Genomic DNA, 13,899 nt, shown 5'->3' with positions numbered 1-13,899 from the left:
GTGCTTCTATCAGGGTAAATTAGATGTAGCTTTATTTAAAGGGTTGCTAAAGCCAAGTCTATAGTCAGAGAAATCTTGAATTCCATCTGCTTCGAGATCAAGAAGATAAACGAACGACTATCTGCAGTGGATCAGCGACTCTTGGCCGTGGATCAGAAGTTAGACGCGCAAAATATCAAAATTCAATGCAAACCAGGTGAGCCACCAAACCAAAGAGCAAACCAGGTGAGCCGCCTTGCACGGTGGTTGCTGCGCACGGCCAGTCTGCAGCACCAAGTGTGGTCACTCAGGAACACATTGGCAGTGTGTTTTGATGACGTACTCTCTGTTCTTTGTTGAAGGAGTGCATGTCGCTCGCACCAGTCCTGTTCTGGCATCATCAGTCTCGAAATACAGTGGAAGCTCGGTGATACGAATCTCAAGGGGTGGCGAAAATATTCGTATCACTCGAAAATTCCTATCACCAAAAAACGAGAAAAAAATAAGTTTTAGACCAGAGGGCCCACGTACAAGGAATTTTTTCCATGAAAAGAAGTGCAGGATGTCTGCTTGCATGTTCTTTTCGACCAGGTCAGCCGTCAAAGAACTTTGGAACGAAAAGAACTGAGCAGATGTGTTTTCGCACACAGTCTCTGATGCAACCACGCGCCGCAGAATGTCAAGTGCGTCCATTGTTTCTGCTGCTGTCGGCAGCTGATCATCGCAGCTGTTGTAGTTATCTTCGTCATCACTGCTCGCGACCTCAACTTGCGATGTGTCCACATCATCCACAGTGTCTGCAACACTTCGCAGACCGCAAGTTACAAGGTCGTCATCCTCGGCCACGAATTCGTTGGCAGAACAGTCCACGCCAAGTAGGTCCCAATTTTTAATCTGGACCAAATCTGGGTCTTGTGAAGAGGTTGCCATGCTGGATTTGAAAATGCCACACTTGCTGGAACAGTTTGCAATTGTCATAGGCAACACACAATGCTAAGCCATTACAATAAAGTGTAGGGCATCCAGAAGATTGATCTGCAGGTTTGCGTCCTTGCAGTCAATTTTCTCCAGGAGACATCGCACCAACAAGCTTTTATAATGATGCTTGACATTCTTGATAATGCCAGCATCAAGCGGCTGCAAATGTCTGGTGGCATTTTCTGGCAAAAATACAACTGTCATGCTCTGCAGCATCATCCCTTTTGGGTGTGCTGGGCATTGATCTAAAATCAAATCAGTCTTCCTGTTTTGACTAGACATCTTCCTATCCGGGTAAGCAGCAAACTCCAAAAACAATGACGAAATCATCCACACCTTTTTGTTAGCTTTATAGATGCAACATAACTGCCCGCCTACCTTGAAGCATCGCGACTTCTGTGATGTGCCTACGACTGTCAGCTGCATCTTCACCGATCCGTCGGCATTGCAGCAGAACAGCACAGTCACGCACAGCTTGCTCTTCTGCCCACCCTGGAAGACTTCACATTTAAAACACAGAATCTTCTTGGGCTGCAGGTTGTAAAAAAGTCCAGCCTCATCCACGTTGAAAATGTCTTCAGCTTCGTAGCCCTCAATAAACGCTGGCAATGTTGTTTCCATCCAATCCTCAACAGCAGAGGCGTTGACCTTCTTAGCTTCACCGCAGACGGTCTTGTAGGCAAGGCCATGCCTGGCTTTAAACCTGTGCGTCCATCCTCCGGAGGCCTGAAAATCTTCTATGACGAGCAGCTTTTTCACATACGACTTTACCATCAATGCTGATGCCAGCTGCTCTCACTTCTTTAAAACACGTCAGAATAAGTTCTTCCAACTTGACATGATGGCAAGATTTAGCCTCCTTTTTGTTGATGCCAAAGCGCTGTACATTGAGCATGATTTGGTCGCACTGACTAACAAGGGTTCAGTAGAGGACACTAGGCCTAACTCCTTGGCCAGGTCTGCACACTTATTCTTCAGTTCTTCATCCACTTTCTTCAAAATTTATAGTTTTTCATTAAAAAAGAGTGCCTTCCACTTCCACGACATCGTACCTTTGGAGGCTGACATGGCTCTTGAGAATTGATGCTTGTGCACAGACGCACGCACACGAAACAGACGCGCACACACAAGTGGCCCACCACCGCCGCCACCACCAGGCTTCAGCTGTGATGTCACTCTGGTTGGCTGCTCCGTAGAGTGAACGGGCCAATCCGCAGCGGCATATCCGTTGTGTGCAAGCGAAATGGTGAGAGTACTCAACGTTAGAAACGAGGGGAAATGCTTGATTGCCACGACGGCCATGGTTTATAAAAAAAAATACTAAAAAGGAAGCTAGAGGCACCTGAGCTGCAGCCAGTGGGAGCAAAAGGGACAGCAAGAAGGTAGGTAGAGGTAAATAAAAGGTGAGAGGGTCAGGGAGAACGAACAGGCATAGGAGTGAAATGCTCTGTTCATTCAGAGCAGCATCTCACCCGCTGCTATTGTAAACACGCCAAGAGGAGGAATACCGTGAGCGGAGGAGGACTGATTGCTTTTGCTTTTGAGGCCACGCACATCCACGGCTGCAAGGAAAATCCCAACCCATCTGGCCTCCTGCCCACTTCGCCGTCCGCTGCTCACGTATTCGTATCACCCGCACCGGAGTGATAAATGTATACGGATGATCTGAATTTTTTTACCATATATACAATGCACTTTGACCGGGGATTTCGAAAATTCGTATATTTGTATCAGCCGAATTCGTATCACCGAGATTCACTGTGTCATCATCATCATCAGCAGCTTGGTTACGCCCACTGCAGGGCAAAGGCCTCTCCCATACTTCTCCAACTACCCCGGTCATGTAGTAATTGTGGCCATGTCATCCCTGCAAACATCTTAATCTCATCTGCCCACCTAACTTTCTGCCGCCCCCTGCTATAGGATTTGGAAGACGATCTCGCTGCTGCCACCATCTGTAAGGGTTGAAGTTCGTGGAGAGGAACTTGGGAGGAACCAGGCGTACAGGGTTTATTTACAGTATTTACATTTTAAACAAGAGATACATCGACAGTCTAGTGGGGCTCCCAAATGGAGCATGCAAGACGAGCATACAGCACACAGCTAACGAGCACACAGCTCACGAGTACGATCACAGAGCACACTGACAAGCACGATGACGAGCACACAGACAATGCAGCTCACGAGCACACCTAGCAGCCGACGAATAGCCGCTTATAAACATTCCGTTCTCCCTAGATCCCTAGGTGAGAGAACCGTTCGACGTCGTCGTCAACGCAGTCGACCCGCCGGTTGTCCATTATCTTGAGTCTTGAAAGGCGCGTCGATACCCCGAGCTGACCCCCGCTGCCCATTGTCTTGCGTCTCTAAATTCCAAAGCTGCCTTTCTCCTGTAGTTGCCACGAGTGTCAGCAGACTGTGACGAATCTTGGGGCCCCTGTACCGCAAAGCACCCTTTTGTTAGGGAAGCTCTTCTTGCTGCCGAGAGAGACCATGAAGACCTGGCAAATCAACCAGCAATACGTTGGGCGCCAAACGTGGCCAGCCCTGCTGCCGTAGTCTCCAGTTCTCCAAAGGAAGTTCATGGTCGGTTAGCGCTGTCATCCTCGCTGGTTCGCTGAAGGGTGTCACCACCGCGGATCGATCGAAGCACCTGCAGCGGGCTGAGATAGTTTTGCAGAGCACTAACCCTGCAGGCCAATCCTAACAGTGCTAAGCTTCCCTTCTCTTGGAATCCAGTCCGTAACCCTTAATGACCATCGTTTATTTTCCCTCCTCATCACATGTCCTGCCCATGCCCATTTCTTTTTCTTGATTTCAACTAAGATGTCATTAACTCGGGTTTGTTACCTCATCCAATCTGCTCTTTTCTTATCCCTTAATGTTACACCCATCATTCTTCATTCCATAGCTCGTTGCATCGTCCTCAATTTAAGTAGAACCCCTTTCATAAGCGTCCAGGTTTCTGCCCCCTACGTGAGTACTGGTAAGACACAGCTGTTATACACTTTTCTCTTGAGGGATAATGGCAACTTGCTGTTCATGATCTGAGAATGCCTGTCAAATGCACCCCAGCCCATTTTTATTCTTCTGATTACTTCAGTCTCATGATCTGGATCCGCAGTCACTACCTGCCCTAGGTAGATGCATTCCCTTACCATTTCCAGTGCCTCGCTACCTATCGTAAACTGTTCTCTTCCTAGACTGTTAAACATTACTTTAGTTTTCTGCAGAATAATTTTTAGACCCACCCTCCGGCTTTGCCTCTCTTGGTCAGTGAGCATGCATTGCAGTTGGTCCCCTGAGTTACTAAGCAAGGCAATATCATTGGCGAATCGCAAGTTACTAAGGTATTTTCCATTAACTCCTATCCCCAATTTTTCCCAATCCAGGTCTCTGAATACCTCCTGTAAACACGCTGTGAATAGCATTGGAGAGATCGTATCTCCCTGCCTGATGCCTTTCTTTATTAGGATTTTGTTGCTTTCTTTATGGAGGACTATGGTGGCTGTGGAGCCGCTATAGATATCTTTCAGTATTTTTACATACGGCTCGTTTGCACCCTGATTCCGCATTGCCTCCGTGAATGCTGTGGTTTTGAATGAATCAAACGCTTTCTCGTAATCAATGAAAGCTATATATAAAGGTTGGTTATATTCCGCACATTTTTCTATCACCTGATTGATAGTGTGAATATGGTCTATTGATGACTAGCCTTTACGAAATCCTGCCTGGTCCTTTGGTTGATGGAAGTCTAAGGTGTTCCTGATTCTATTTGCAATTACCTTAGTAAATACTTTGTAGGCAACGGACAGTAAGCTGATCGGTGTATAATTTTTCAATTCTTTGGCGTCCCCTTTCTTATGGATTAGGATCATGTTAGAGTTCTTCCAAGATTCCGGTACGCTCAAGGTCATGAGGCATGGCGTATACAGGGCGGCCAGTTTTTGTAGAACAATCTGCCCACCATCCTTCAACAAATCTGCTGTTACCTGATCCTCCCCAGCTGCCTTCCCCCTTTGCATAGCTCCCAAGGCTTTCTTTACATCTTGCGGCATTACTTGTGGGATTTCAAATTCCTCTAGACTATTCTCTCTTCCATTATCGTCGTGGGTGCCACTGGTACCATATAAATCTTTATAGAACTCCTCAGCCACTTGAACTATCTAATCCATATTAGTAATGATATTGCCAGCTTTGTCTGTTAACACATACAACTGATTCTTGCCAATTCCTAGTTTCTTCTTCACTGCTTTTAGGCTTCCTCCATTCCTGAGAGCATGTTCAATTCTATCCATACTATACTTCCTTATGTCAGCTGTCTTACGCTTGTTGATTAACTTGGAAAGTTCTGCCAGTTCTGTTCTAGCTGTAGGGTTAGAGGTTTTCATACATTGGCGTTTCTTGATCAGATCTTTCGTCTCCTGCGACAGCTTACTTGTATCCTGTCTAACGGAGTTACCGCCGACTTTTATTGCACACTCCTTAATGATGCCCATAAGATTGTCGTTCATTGTTTCAACACTAAGGTCCTCTTCCTGAGTTAAAGCCGAATACCTGTTGTTCTGTAGCATGATCCGAAATTCCTCTATTTTTCCCTCTTACTGCTAACTCATTGTGATCGGCTTCTTATGTACCAGTTTCTTCCATTCCTTCCTCAAGTTTAAGCTAATTCGAGTTCTTACCATCCTACGGTCACTGCAGTGCACCTTGCCGAGCACGTCCACATCTTGTGTGATGCCAGGGTTAGCATAGAGTATGAGGACTATTTCATTTCTAGTCTCGCCATTTGGGATCCTCCACGTCCACTTTTGGTTATCCCGCTTGCGGAAGAAGGTATTCATTATCCGCAAATTATTCCATTCAGCAAACTCTACTAATAACTCTCCCCTGCTATTCCTAGTGCCTATGCCATATTCCCCCACTGTCTTGTCTCCAGCCTGCTTCTTGCCTACCTTGGCATTGAAGTCGCCCATCAGTATGAGGAATTTTGTTTTGACTTTACCCATCGCCGATTCCACGTCTTCATAGAAGCTTTCGACTTGCTGGTCATCCTGACTGGATGTAGGGGCGTAGACCTGTATGACCTTCAATTTGTACCTCTTATTATGTTTCAAAACAAGGCCTGCCACCCTCTCATTAATGCTATAGAATTCCTGTATGTTACCAGCTATATTCTTATTAATTAGGAATCCGACTCCTAGCAGTTCTCGTCTCTCCGCTAAGCCCCAGTAGCACAGGATGTGCCCGCTTTTTAGCACTGTATATGCTTCATTTGGCCTCCTAACTTCACTGAGCCCTATTATATCCCATTTATTGCCCTCTAATTCCTCCAATAGCACTGCTAGACTCACTTCACTAGATAACGTTCTAGCGTTAAACGTTGCCAGGTTCAGATTCCAATGGTGGCCTGTCCGGTTCCAGGGATTTTTAGCACCCTCTGCTGCATCACAGGTCTGACCGCCGCCATGGTCAGTTGCTTCGCAGCTGCTAAAGACTAAGGGCCAGGTTTTGATTGATGTATTCATATAGGAGGTTGTGGCCAAGTACTGCACCAGGGCAGCCAATCCTGCTCTGGTGAGTGAGTGCGCTACCGGTTCTGGTCACCGGGATCAGGCCGCACTCTAGGCCTGTTTATGCAATTTTATCAACATGTGGATTTTTTTTCTCTTCTCTCTCTTTTTTTTAATATCCGGTGGAAAATTGCGCAACACCAGGATTCAAACCACAGTCCTCTTGCATGCAAGGCGAATGCTCTACCTCTATGCCACCGCTGCATCATGTTCGGCTTGGTGCATGGTGTTACGAACTTGTACCGCTGCACCACGATTACGGCTTTGTGGTCCCGTAGCGCTCGTCACCCGTTTCGTGACAGAGCGTTGGTAGCGAAGACTCCGAGCCTGGCGTCGATGAGAATAACAAAAGGGACTTTATACATTATATACAGGTTATCATACAGGACATGAACGGGTCGGCACTGGGGCCGAGTGCTCACAACAAACGCGACTGTTCTCACACGACGACGTCCGGCGAAAACGCGTGACACATCTCACCCCAGTCGGGAGCGACACTGTCTCCCGGTGGGTCGGCGGATCCTGTTTTTCAGGCAGCGCGTCGCTGCTTTTATAATCCCCGAGGAACCATTGTCACTCAAACGGCCCTATACAAAGTCAGCACACGACGGTCGTCCGAGGGGTCCAACCAGCGACCGCGCTGGCCACCCGGTTCAAAGTTCGCGCGCGCGGAGACCTCCATGCAAAAGGAGGTGCGGCGCCGGGCTGTCTGGCACACGCCGACACGTCCGAACACGCTGCTCGCCGAGGCTTCTCCTGCAGGACACCGCTGCCTGACGGCTCAGCATCTTGCCTTGTGAAGGGAGAATTAGGGCGCTCGCAGGATAGATTCTGCATCTTGCAGATTCGGAATCCGGGCTTGTGGTAATGGCACAACAGCATCCCCGCCCTCAGATAAGGCGCCGGGAAGACGAGCTGCCTCCACGTGGCTCGGATGCCAGGCGCGCACGTTCGTCAGGCTCGTCCAAGTTCACGTCCAGTGTCGGGACGCCAGGTAACTTCACGTGCCCAGGTCCGACTCGCCAGGACAGGAGCTCTGCTCACCGCGTTGTCGCCAAGGCACCTCGACCAGCTCCGCTCGGGTCGTTCCTAAGACCTTGCTTCTCGCCACTGGTCCCGGTTGGTCGTTCTGCAGCTTGCAAAACCGACCGGCAAAAGGCAACACCCAACACGAACAAGTGCCCTCTGTCTCCCGTCAAACACCAGACAAGGCCATAATTCAAATCAACCTAACTAAATTGCTATCCCCTTTTGCTCCCGCTGCAACAAGAGGCAGGTGTACGATCTAGCACACAAGGCTCAAACAATCAGTTTTCAAATTAACAACACACCAAAATAGAAACAATTAATAATCAGCAATAATAATGACAAATAGAATGGTCCCCTTGAAATCACTTGGACCGAAAACATACTTCTGAGGAAGCAAATGAGGTCATTCATTTTTCCCGGCGATATTTTCGCGGAATCCGAAGCTGCTTATATTTGCGACCCTGCTTATCCGTGTAGCGGCGGTACAATAAGCCAGATTCCTTGCCAAATGAAACCCTCTTTTTTTTCACTCCCCGTTTGACGCTCTTCCTCAGATCGGCTAATGAACAGCCTTCCTGTTGCTCGCGAATCAGACTTTCTCTTTCAACTGCAGCCTGCTCCTGCCGGCTGGCGGAAACCGGAGCGAGTGTGGAGCCCGCGTCGCCTAATTGCGGCGTCGCGTCTATATCGCGGCTAGCACTGCACGCGTCACTCCCACTCACTTCCAGAACCCGCTCGCCTAGGCCAGCCTCCGAGCTCTGCCTCTCTCGTGACTGCTCGCCACTCAAGTTACCGTGATCGGTCCGTGTGCCGCACCGCCTTTCGCTCACCGACGCTAAGTCAAGTTCCCTCGACAGCGGGCGCGCTTTGGATCGCGTGGGGGCCATGTACGCCACGTCGGCAAAGAATGATTTGCCCTGATCCCTCAGCAGCTGCTCCGAGTTATTTGAGAAGAGGTAGGAAAATTGCTCCGGGAGGGCGGCTGACACAGCGGCTTCGGTGTTAAGTTTCCCAAACTCTCCTTCAATGATAACCGTTGCGATCGGTAAACAGACACTCTCCTTCTCGGCCACTTGCCGTATCCTAACGCACTCTCCCGTAAAATCACTCGAGGAGACGAAAGACGGGTGAACAACGTCCATAGTTGCTGCAGAGTCCCGCAGTGCTCGGCACTTCTTGCCGTTTACCTTAATTTCCTGCACATAGGGCTCCAATAGACGTATGTTTTTGTGAGTTTCCTGTATCGTTGCAAAAGCAATTCTCTCTGGGCAGCTTGCAGCGATGTGCCCTTGCTTTTTGCAATTGTAGCAGGTTAACGGTTTCCGTTTTTCAAAAGAACGCGTCATTTCGTTTCGCTGTTTCGGACCATCGTCATCATTCTGAGATGCATTCTGTCCTTCCCTTACAGTTTCTCTGGTAAGGGATTCGTCGTCCCGAAACTCGCGACGCGTGATTTGCTTCCGTTCGTCGGGCTTCCCGGAAAACCAATCTCTCCTATCAGCTTTTTCTACGCGCACTGCCTTGCTGTGCAAGCTGCGGCGTGTGTAATACTCTTCCGCTAACTCTGCTGCCTTGTTTAGCTTAACATCCTTTAGCCTATCTTGCAGCCAGAGCCGGACATCCTCATCAATGCAACGGTAGAACTGCTCCAACGCGATGCATTCGACAATTTTGTCGCGGTCGTCGTAAACCTCTTCGCCCTTCAGCCATTCCACCAAGTCGGCTTTTAGACGAAACGCGAAGTCAACATTCGACTCCTTGCCCTTTTTTGCATACCGGAACCTCTGCCGGAAAGCTTCGGGCGACAATTTGTACTTCCGCAGTAGCGCTTCCTTCACATCACTGTAGCTCTCAAACGCCTCTTTCGATAAGCAAGTTATTACGTCTGATGCCTCCCCAGGAAGCAAGGCTAACAGATTCTGTGCCCAAAGGGATCGCTCAATGCTATTCCGTTCGCACACGTGCTCAAATTTCACGAGGTATTTGGCCATATCCTCTCCGACGACAAAGGGTGGAAGTTGATCGCGTATTCTTGGAACGTTAGAAGTGAGACTAGGCGCCGGCGATCTATTTCGGGTCTCCAACTCTTTCATTTTAAGCTCGTGCTCACGAATCTCTCTCCTTTCCTCCTTTTCCTCCTCGCGACGTTGCTGTTCTCTCCTTTCCTCCTTTTCCTCTTCGCGACGTTCATTGATACCCGCCAAGGCCTCTGCGGCTTCCTCAGCCGTTACGTCCCCAGTCCTCATGACCTCAAGGATCGCATTCTTTCTTTTGGTTGAGCCCAACTCAATGCCCAACTCCTCACAAATTTCGAGAAGTTCCTTCACCTTGTACTTCTCCATCGTTCACACTGTCCTCCTGCTGTTTACCCTTTTTGAATATACCTGCCGTACGCTACTATAACACTACTAGTAAGACATATGCAAGTATATCACACACTGCCCTGTTTACCCCCTCAGCATCCCCTCGTTTTCAAAACACTCTTACTAGGCTTGAAACACACAAGGTTATCACAATGCAACACCAAATCCTTCCCTAAGCTACTATAACCTGTGTCAAAGAAAGTCTGGTGTTTGAGGTAAACTTCAGGCACTCACCGCGCCGAGGTAGCTGATGCCGGTCAATCCCGTAGCTGCCATCCAGTGTTACGACTTTGTACCGCTGCACCACGATTACGGCTTTGTGGTCCCGTAGCGCTCGTCACCCGTTTCGTGACAGAGCGTTGGTAGCGAAGACTCCGAGCCTGGCGTCGATGAGAATAACAAAAGGGACTTTATACATTATATACAGGTTATCATACAGGACATGAACGGGTCGGCACTGGGGCCGAGTGCTCACAACAAACGCGACTGTTCTCGCACGACGACGTCCGGCGAAAACGCGTGACACATCTCACCCCAGTCGGGAGCGACACTGTCTCCCGGTGGGTCGGCGGATCCTGTTTTTCAGGCAGCGCGTCGCTGCTTTTATAATCCCCGAGGAACCATTGTCACTCAAACGGCCCAATACAAAGTCAGCACACGACGGTCGTCCGAGGGGTCCAACCAGCGACCGCGCTGGCCACCCGGTTCAAAGTTCGCGCGCGCGGAGACCTCCATGCAAAAGGAGGTGCGGCGCCGGGCTGTCTGGCACACGCCGACACGTCCGAACACGCTGCTCGCCGAGGCTTCTCCCGCAGGACACCGCTGCCTGACGGCTCAGCATCTTGCCTTGTGAAGGGAGAATTAGGGCGCTCGCAGGATAGATTCTGCATCTTGCAGATTCGGAATCCGGGCTTGTGGTAATGGCACAACAATGGGTAAGATGCTCGGTCCACTGTACATGATATCTTTAACATAATCTTCCTTCAGTGCTGAGCCTCAATTCACCTGGTGAACAGTGGCAGTTTTAGAATGCAGATAGTGCCACACACGATCAGTTTAATGGTACGCATAGAAAAGTCTGAGGTCCATGTCATGTACGAAGACAGGAGCGGAGTGACTGCGTCTTCAATTATTTTTGCCACAGTGAAGAACACATGTAACTGCCACGGAAGAGGGCAGGCAGAAGCCAGGAAACGAAATCTACTTTCTAACCACATACCCTCGCATGCAGAGTGCTGCAGCTTCATCTGTTGTGCGACAGGTAGCGCTCACTATTTTGCAAACCGAAATGCGGCCATAATGAAACACAGAACGCTATGGAGATACAATAGGTATGGGGTGCGCCGGGGTATGTGGGAAGTTGTAATGGTTCTAGGACTTACATCTGGAAATGTGGTTGTTCGCTTGAAATCACGGGTACAATAGCAACCAAAGGTCAGTGGGACGGCTTGCATTGGGCGCTCACAGGAAGTCTGCAAGTGAAGCTGTGCAGGGTGGTATGGGCTGAACAAGTTTTGAAGTGAGGGAAGCTCACAGTAAAATTGATTAGAAGAATGACTGAGGAATATGGAAGAAAGTAAATGGGCTGGGAGAGTGTTGAGGTATTTGTACAGAAAAAACATTGATTCACAGTGGAGGAAAAGAACTAGGAAGCTTACCAGCAAGTATGCGGCCTGTAGGGCGAGCAACACAGCAACAAAGAATGTCAAGCAGAAAGTCAGAGAGGCTGAAATAATCTCATGGGTGGCAGCAATGGTAAAGAAACCTGCCAGGAGACTTAGACTACCTAAGAGGAAAAAATGAAATCGGAAAGAATCAATTTATGACAACTCAAAGGGAAGCTCATTACTTTCCGCAGTGAGATCGGGATGCCTTAGAACACGCACTTATAAAGCGAGACGCAGAAAGGAAGAAGAAGTGTGTGCTTGCTGCAGTAAAGATAGGGAAACAATGGAGCATGTTTTATTAGAATGTGAAGATATGCGCCCAGCAGTTGATTTAGGCACCTCTGGACTCCTTGAAGCCCTTGGGTTCAGCGAGAGTAGGGGAAAAGCAAACATGTCTGCAATAGACATTACTAAGCGGTGATTGGAATATTGGTGGAAGAAAAGTAGGAAAACGGCAAACAACATAGGCATTCAAAAACAAAGTTCACAAGAGGGGTTCAGAAATTTGATTATAGAAATTCGTCACGAGTTATTTTCCTTTTTTTTTCTTCCTTTTCTCTCTTTCTTCTTTAACATAGGTAGGATGTTAGGCAATATATTAACAAGAGCTTGATGCCACAACCCACCACCCCGTTCCAAAGGGGACGCTCATAGCATCCGTCCATTCATCGAAGTTCGAAACAGGCTGGTACGTCAGTGTGACATCACAGACTTCAAAGTTTTCTCTCTTTTTTTGGCCATTATGGCTCTGTAAAGGTTTTTGAAACTTGCATCTGTACCGGTAAAATGTTAACCTTGCTTGAGCAGACGCCATCAAAATGCATGATGTCACGACAAGCTGGTGCGGGAACTTAGAGTGTCGTCACCCGTCTCTCGTTGTCGCGTTTTTCCTGACTTAACAAGCATTTGCGGGTATGGTAGAATGGTAATGTACTAATACAACTAAATTTTTTTTTTCTTTTTAGTGTCCCTTTAAACAAGTAAATTTGAACTTCTGCTCTGTTTGTTCTCAAATTTTGAAACACTATATATTTCGGTTCGTATCGTTAAATATAAAACTTATCATGGTCGCAGTTGTGTGGTCAATTCACGAAGGAGAAGAAAAAGAAATAAAAAACCTGTGTCGTATGAACAGGAGTCAGCTAATCCATACATCGTCAATTTGCCGCTGTTAGCTATGGCGCTGACTCAGCCTTTGCCAGTTTCCGAAAGTAAGCTTTGCATTGAAAGGTATCTGTATAGCGTAACAAAACAAGGACACAAGAAAAAACTAAGACGAAGACAAGCGCAAACTATCAACAATGAAAATTTTACTTCCAGGATCGGTCATACTTAAACCCCCAAACAACCATGTGCACACTATGATATCAACCATGAGGATGCACTTATGTACATTACGGTGTGAAAACAATCTAAAACCGATACAACAGGAAAACACAAGAAAAACTAGAAACTTTAAATAAAATATGGGAAATGCAGTTCAGCTTATATGCCATGCGCAAATAATCCCAACTCTTTTGCGGACAATGACAGTGACGGTTTTCTGAAGCATTGGTCAGCGGGCAAAAGCGTCTGCTCCATTTCTATTATTAGTCTTACACATTCGCACTTATCCCTATCTATAATAGTGGTATCTTCTAGAAGTGGGTGACATGGCTGACATGGACACGTGGTTGTTTGGGGGTATAAGTATGACCGATCCCGGAAGTAAAATGTTCGTTGTTGATAATTAGTGCTTGTCTTCATCTTCGTTTCTTCTTGTGTCCTTGTTTTGTTGCGCTATACAGATACCTTGCAATGATGACTGACCAACAAGTCCATATTGCCACCCTCGTCGTAAGCTTCGCCTCAATACAGAAATGTTACGAGGTGAAGCATACGCAAAGTATTGCGGTGAAGCTTAACAAGTGTGCTAAGAGGCAATTGTTACGGGGCCCAGTATGTATTCCTTAATTGCACACGCGTGCACCCGCTATCTCCTGTCCCAGTATGAGCACTGATATGCCTAGCAAATGTACTGGCAGGCCTTCAGAGCTTCTTCGAATGTGCCTGTGGTGATTTGGGCCCTTTAGGGCAGTGAAAGACAAGTTCATTTTTTCAACTTACCTGATTTTTCGTATGTTTTCGTGGCCCCGATGGACTCTGAAAAATCGGATGTTGATTGTACTACTGACCAAGAGGATGCTTCACATGGTCCGTGGGGTGAACACGCAGCGTAAGGAGGACGAGAACAGAAAGAATCGACACATTGAGGAATGAATAGGAAAGGAATTCGTATGCCACCGCTTCTTTGAAGGAGCTTGAGCTCAA

The 13,899-nt window shown here is 47.8% G+C and overlaps 1 protein-coding gene across 2 annotated transcripts in view; it reads left to right on the top strand.

Moving 5' to 3' along the window:
- The window catches only part of LOC135919521 (phospholipid-transporting ATPase VA-like), a 190,303-nt gene that overhangs the window by 161,165 nt on the left and 15,239 nt on the right, over positions 1-13,899 (top strand). The window lies entirely within an intron of this gene.

The sequence above is a fragment of the Dermacentor albipictus genome, chromosome 3 (genome assembly GCF_038994185.2).
Source record: "Dermacentor albipictus isolate Rhodes 1998 colony chromosome 3, USDA_Dalb.pri_finalv2, whole genome shotgun sequence".
Classification (NCBI taxonomy): Eukaryota; Metazoa; Arthropoda; class Arachnida; order Ixodida; family Ixodidae; genus Dermacentor; species Dermacentor albipictus.
Note: the sequence above shows the minus strand (reverse complement) of the source record. Positions and strands in the feature narration are given on the sequence as shown.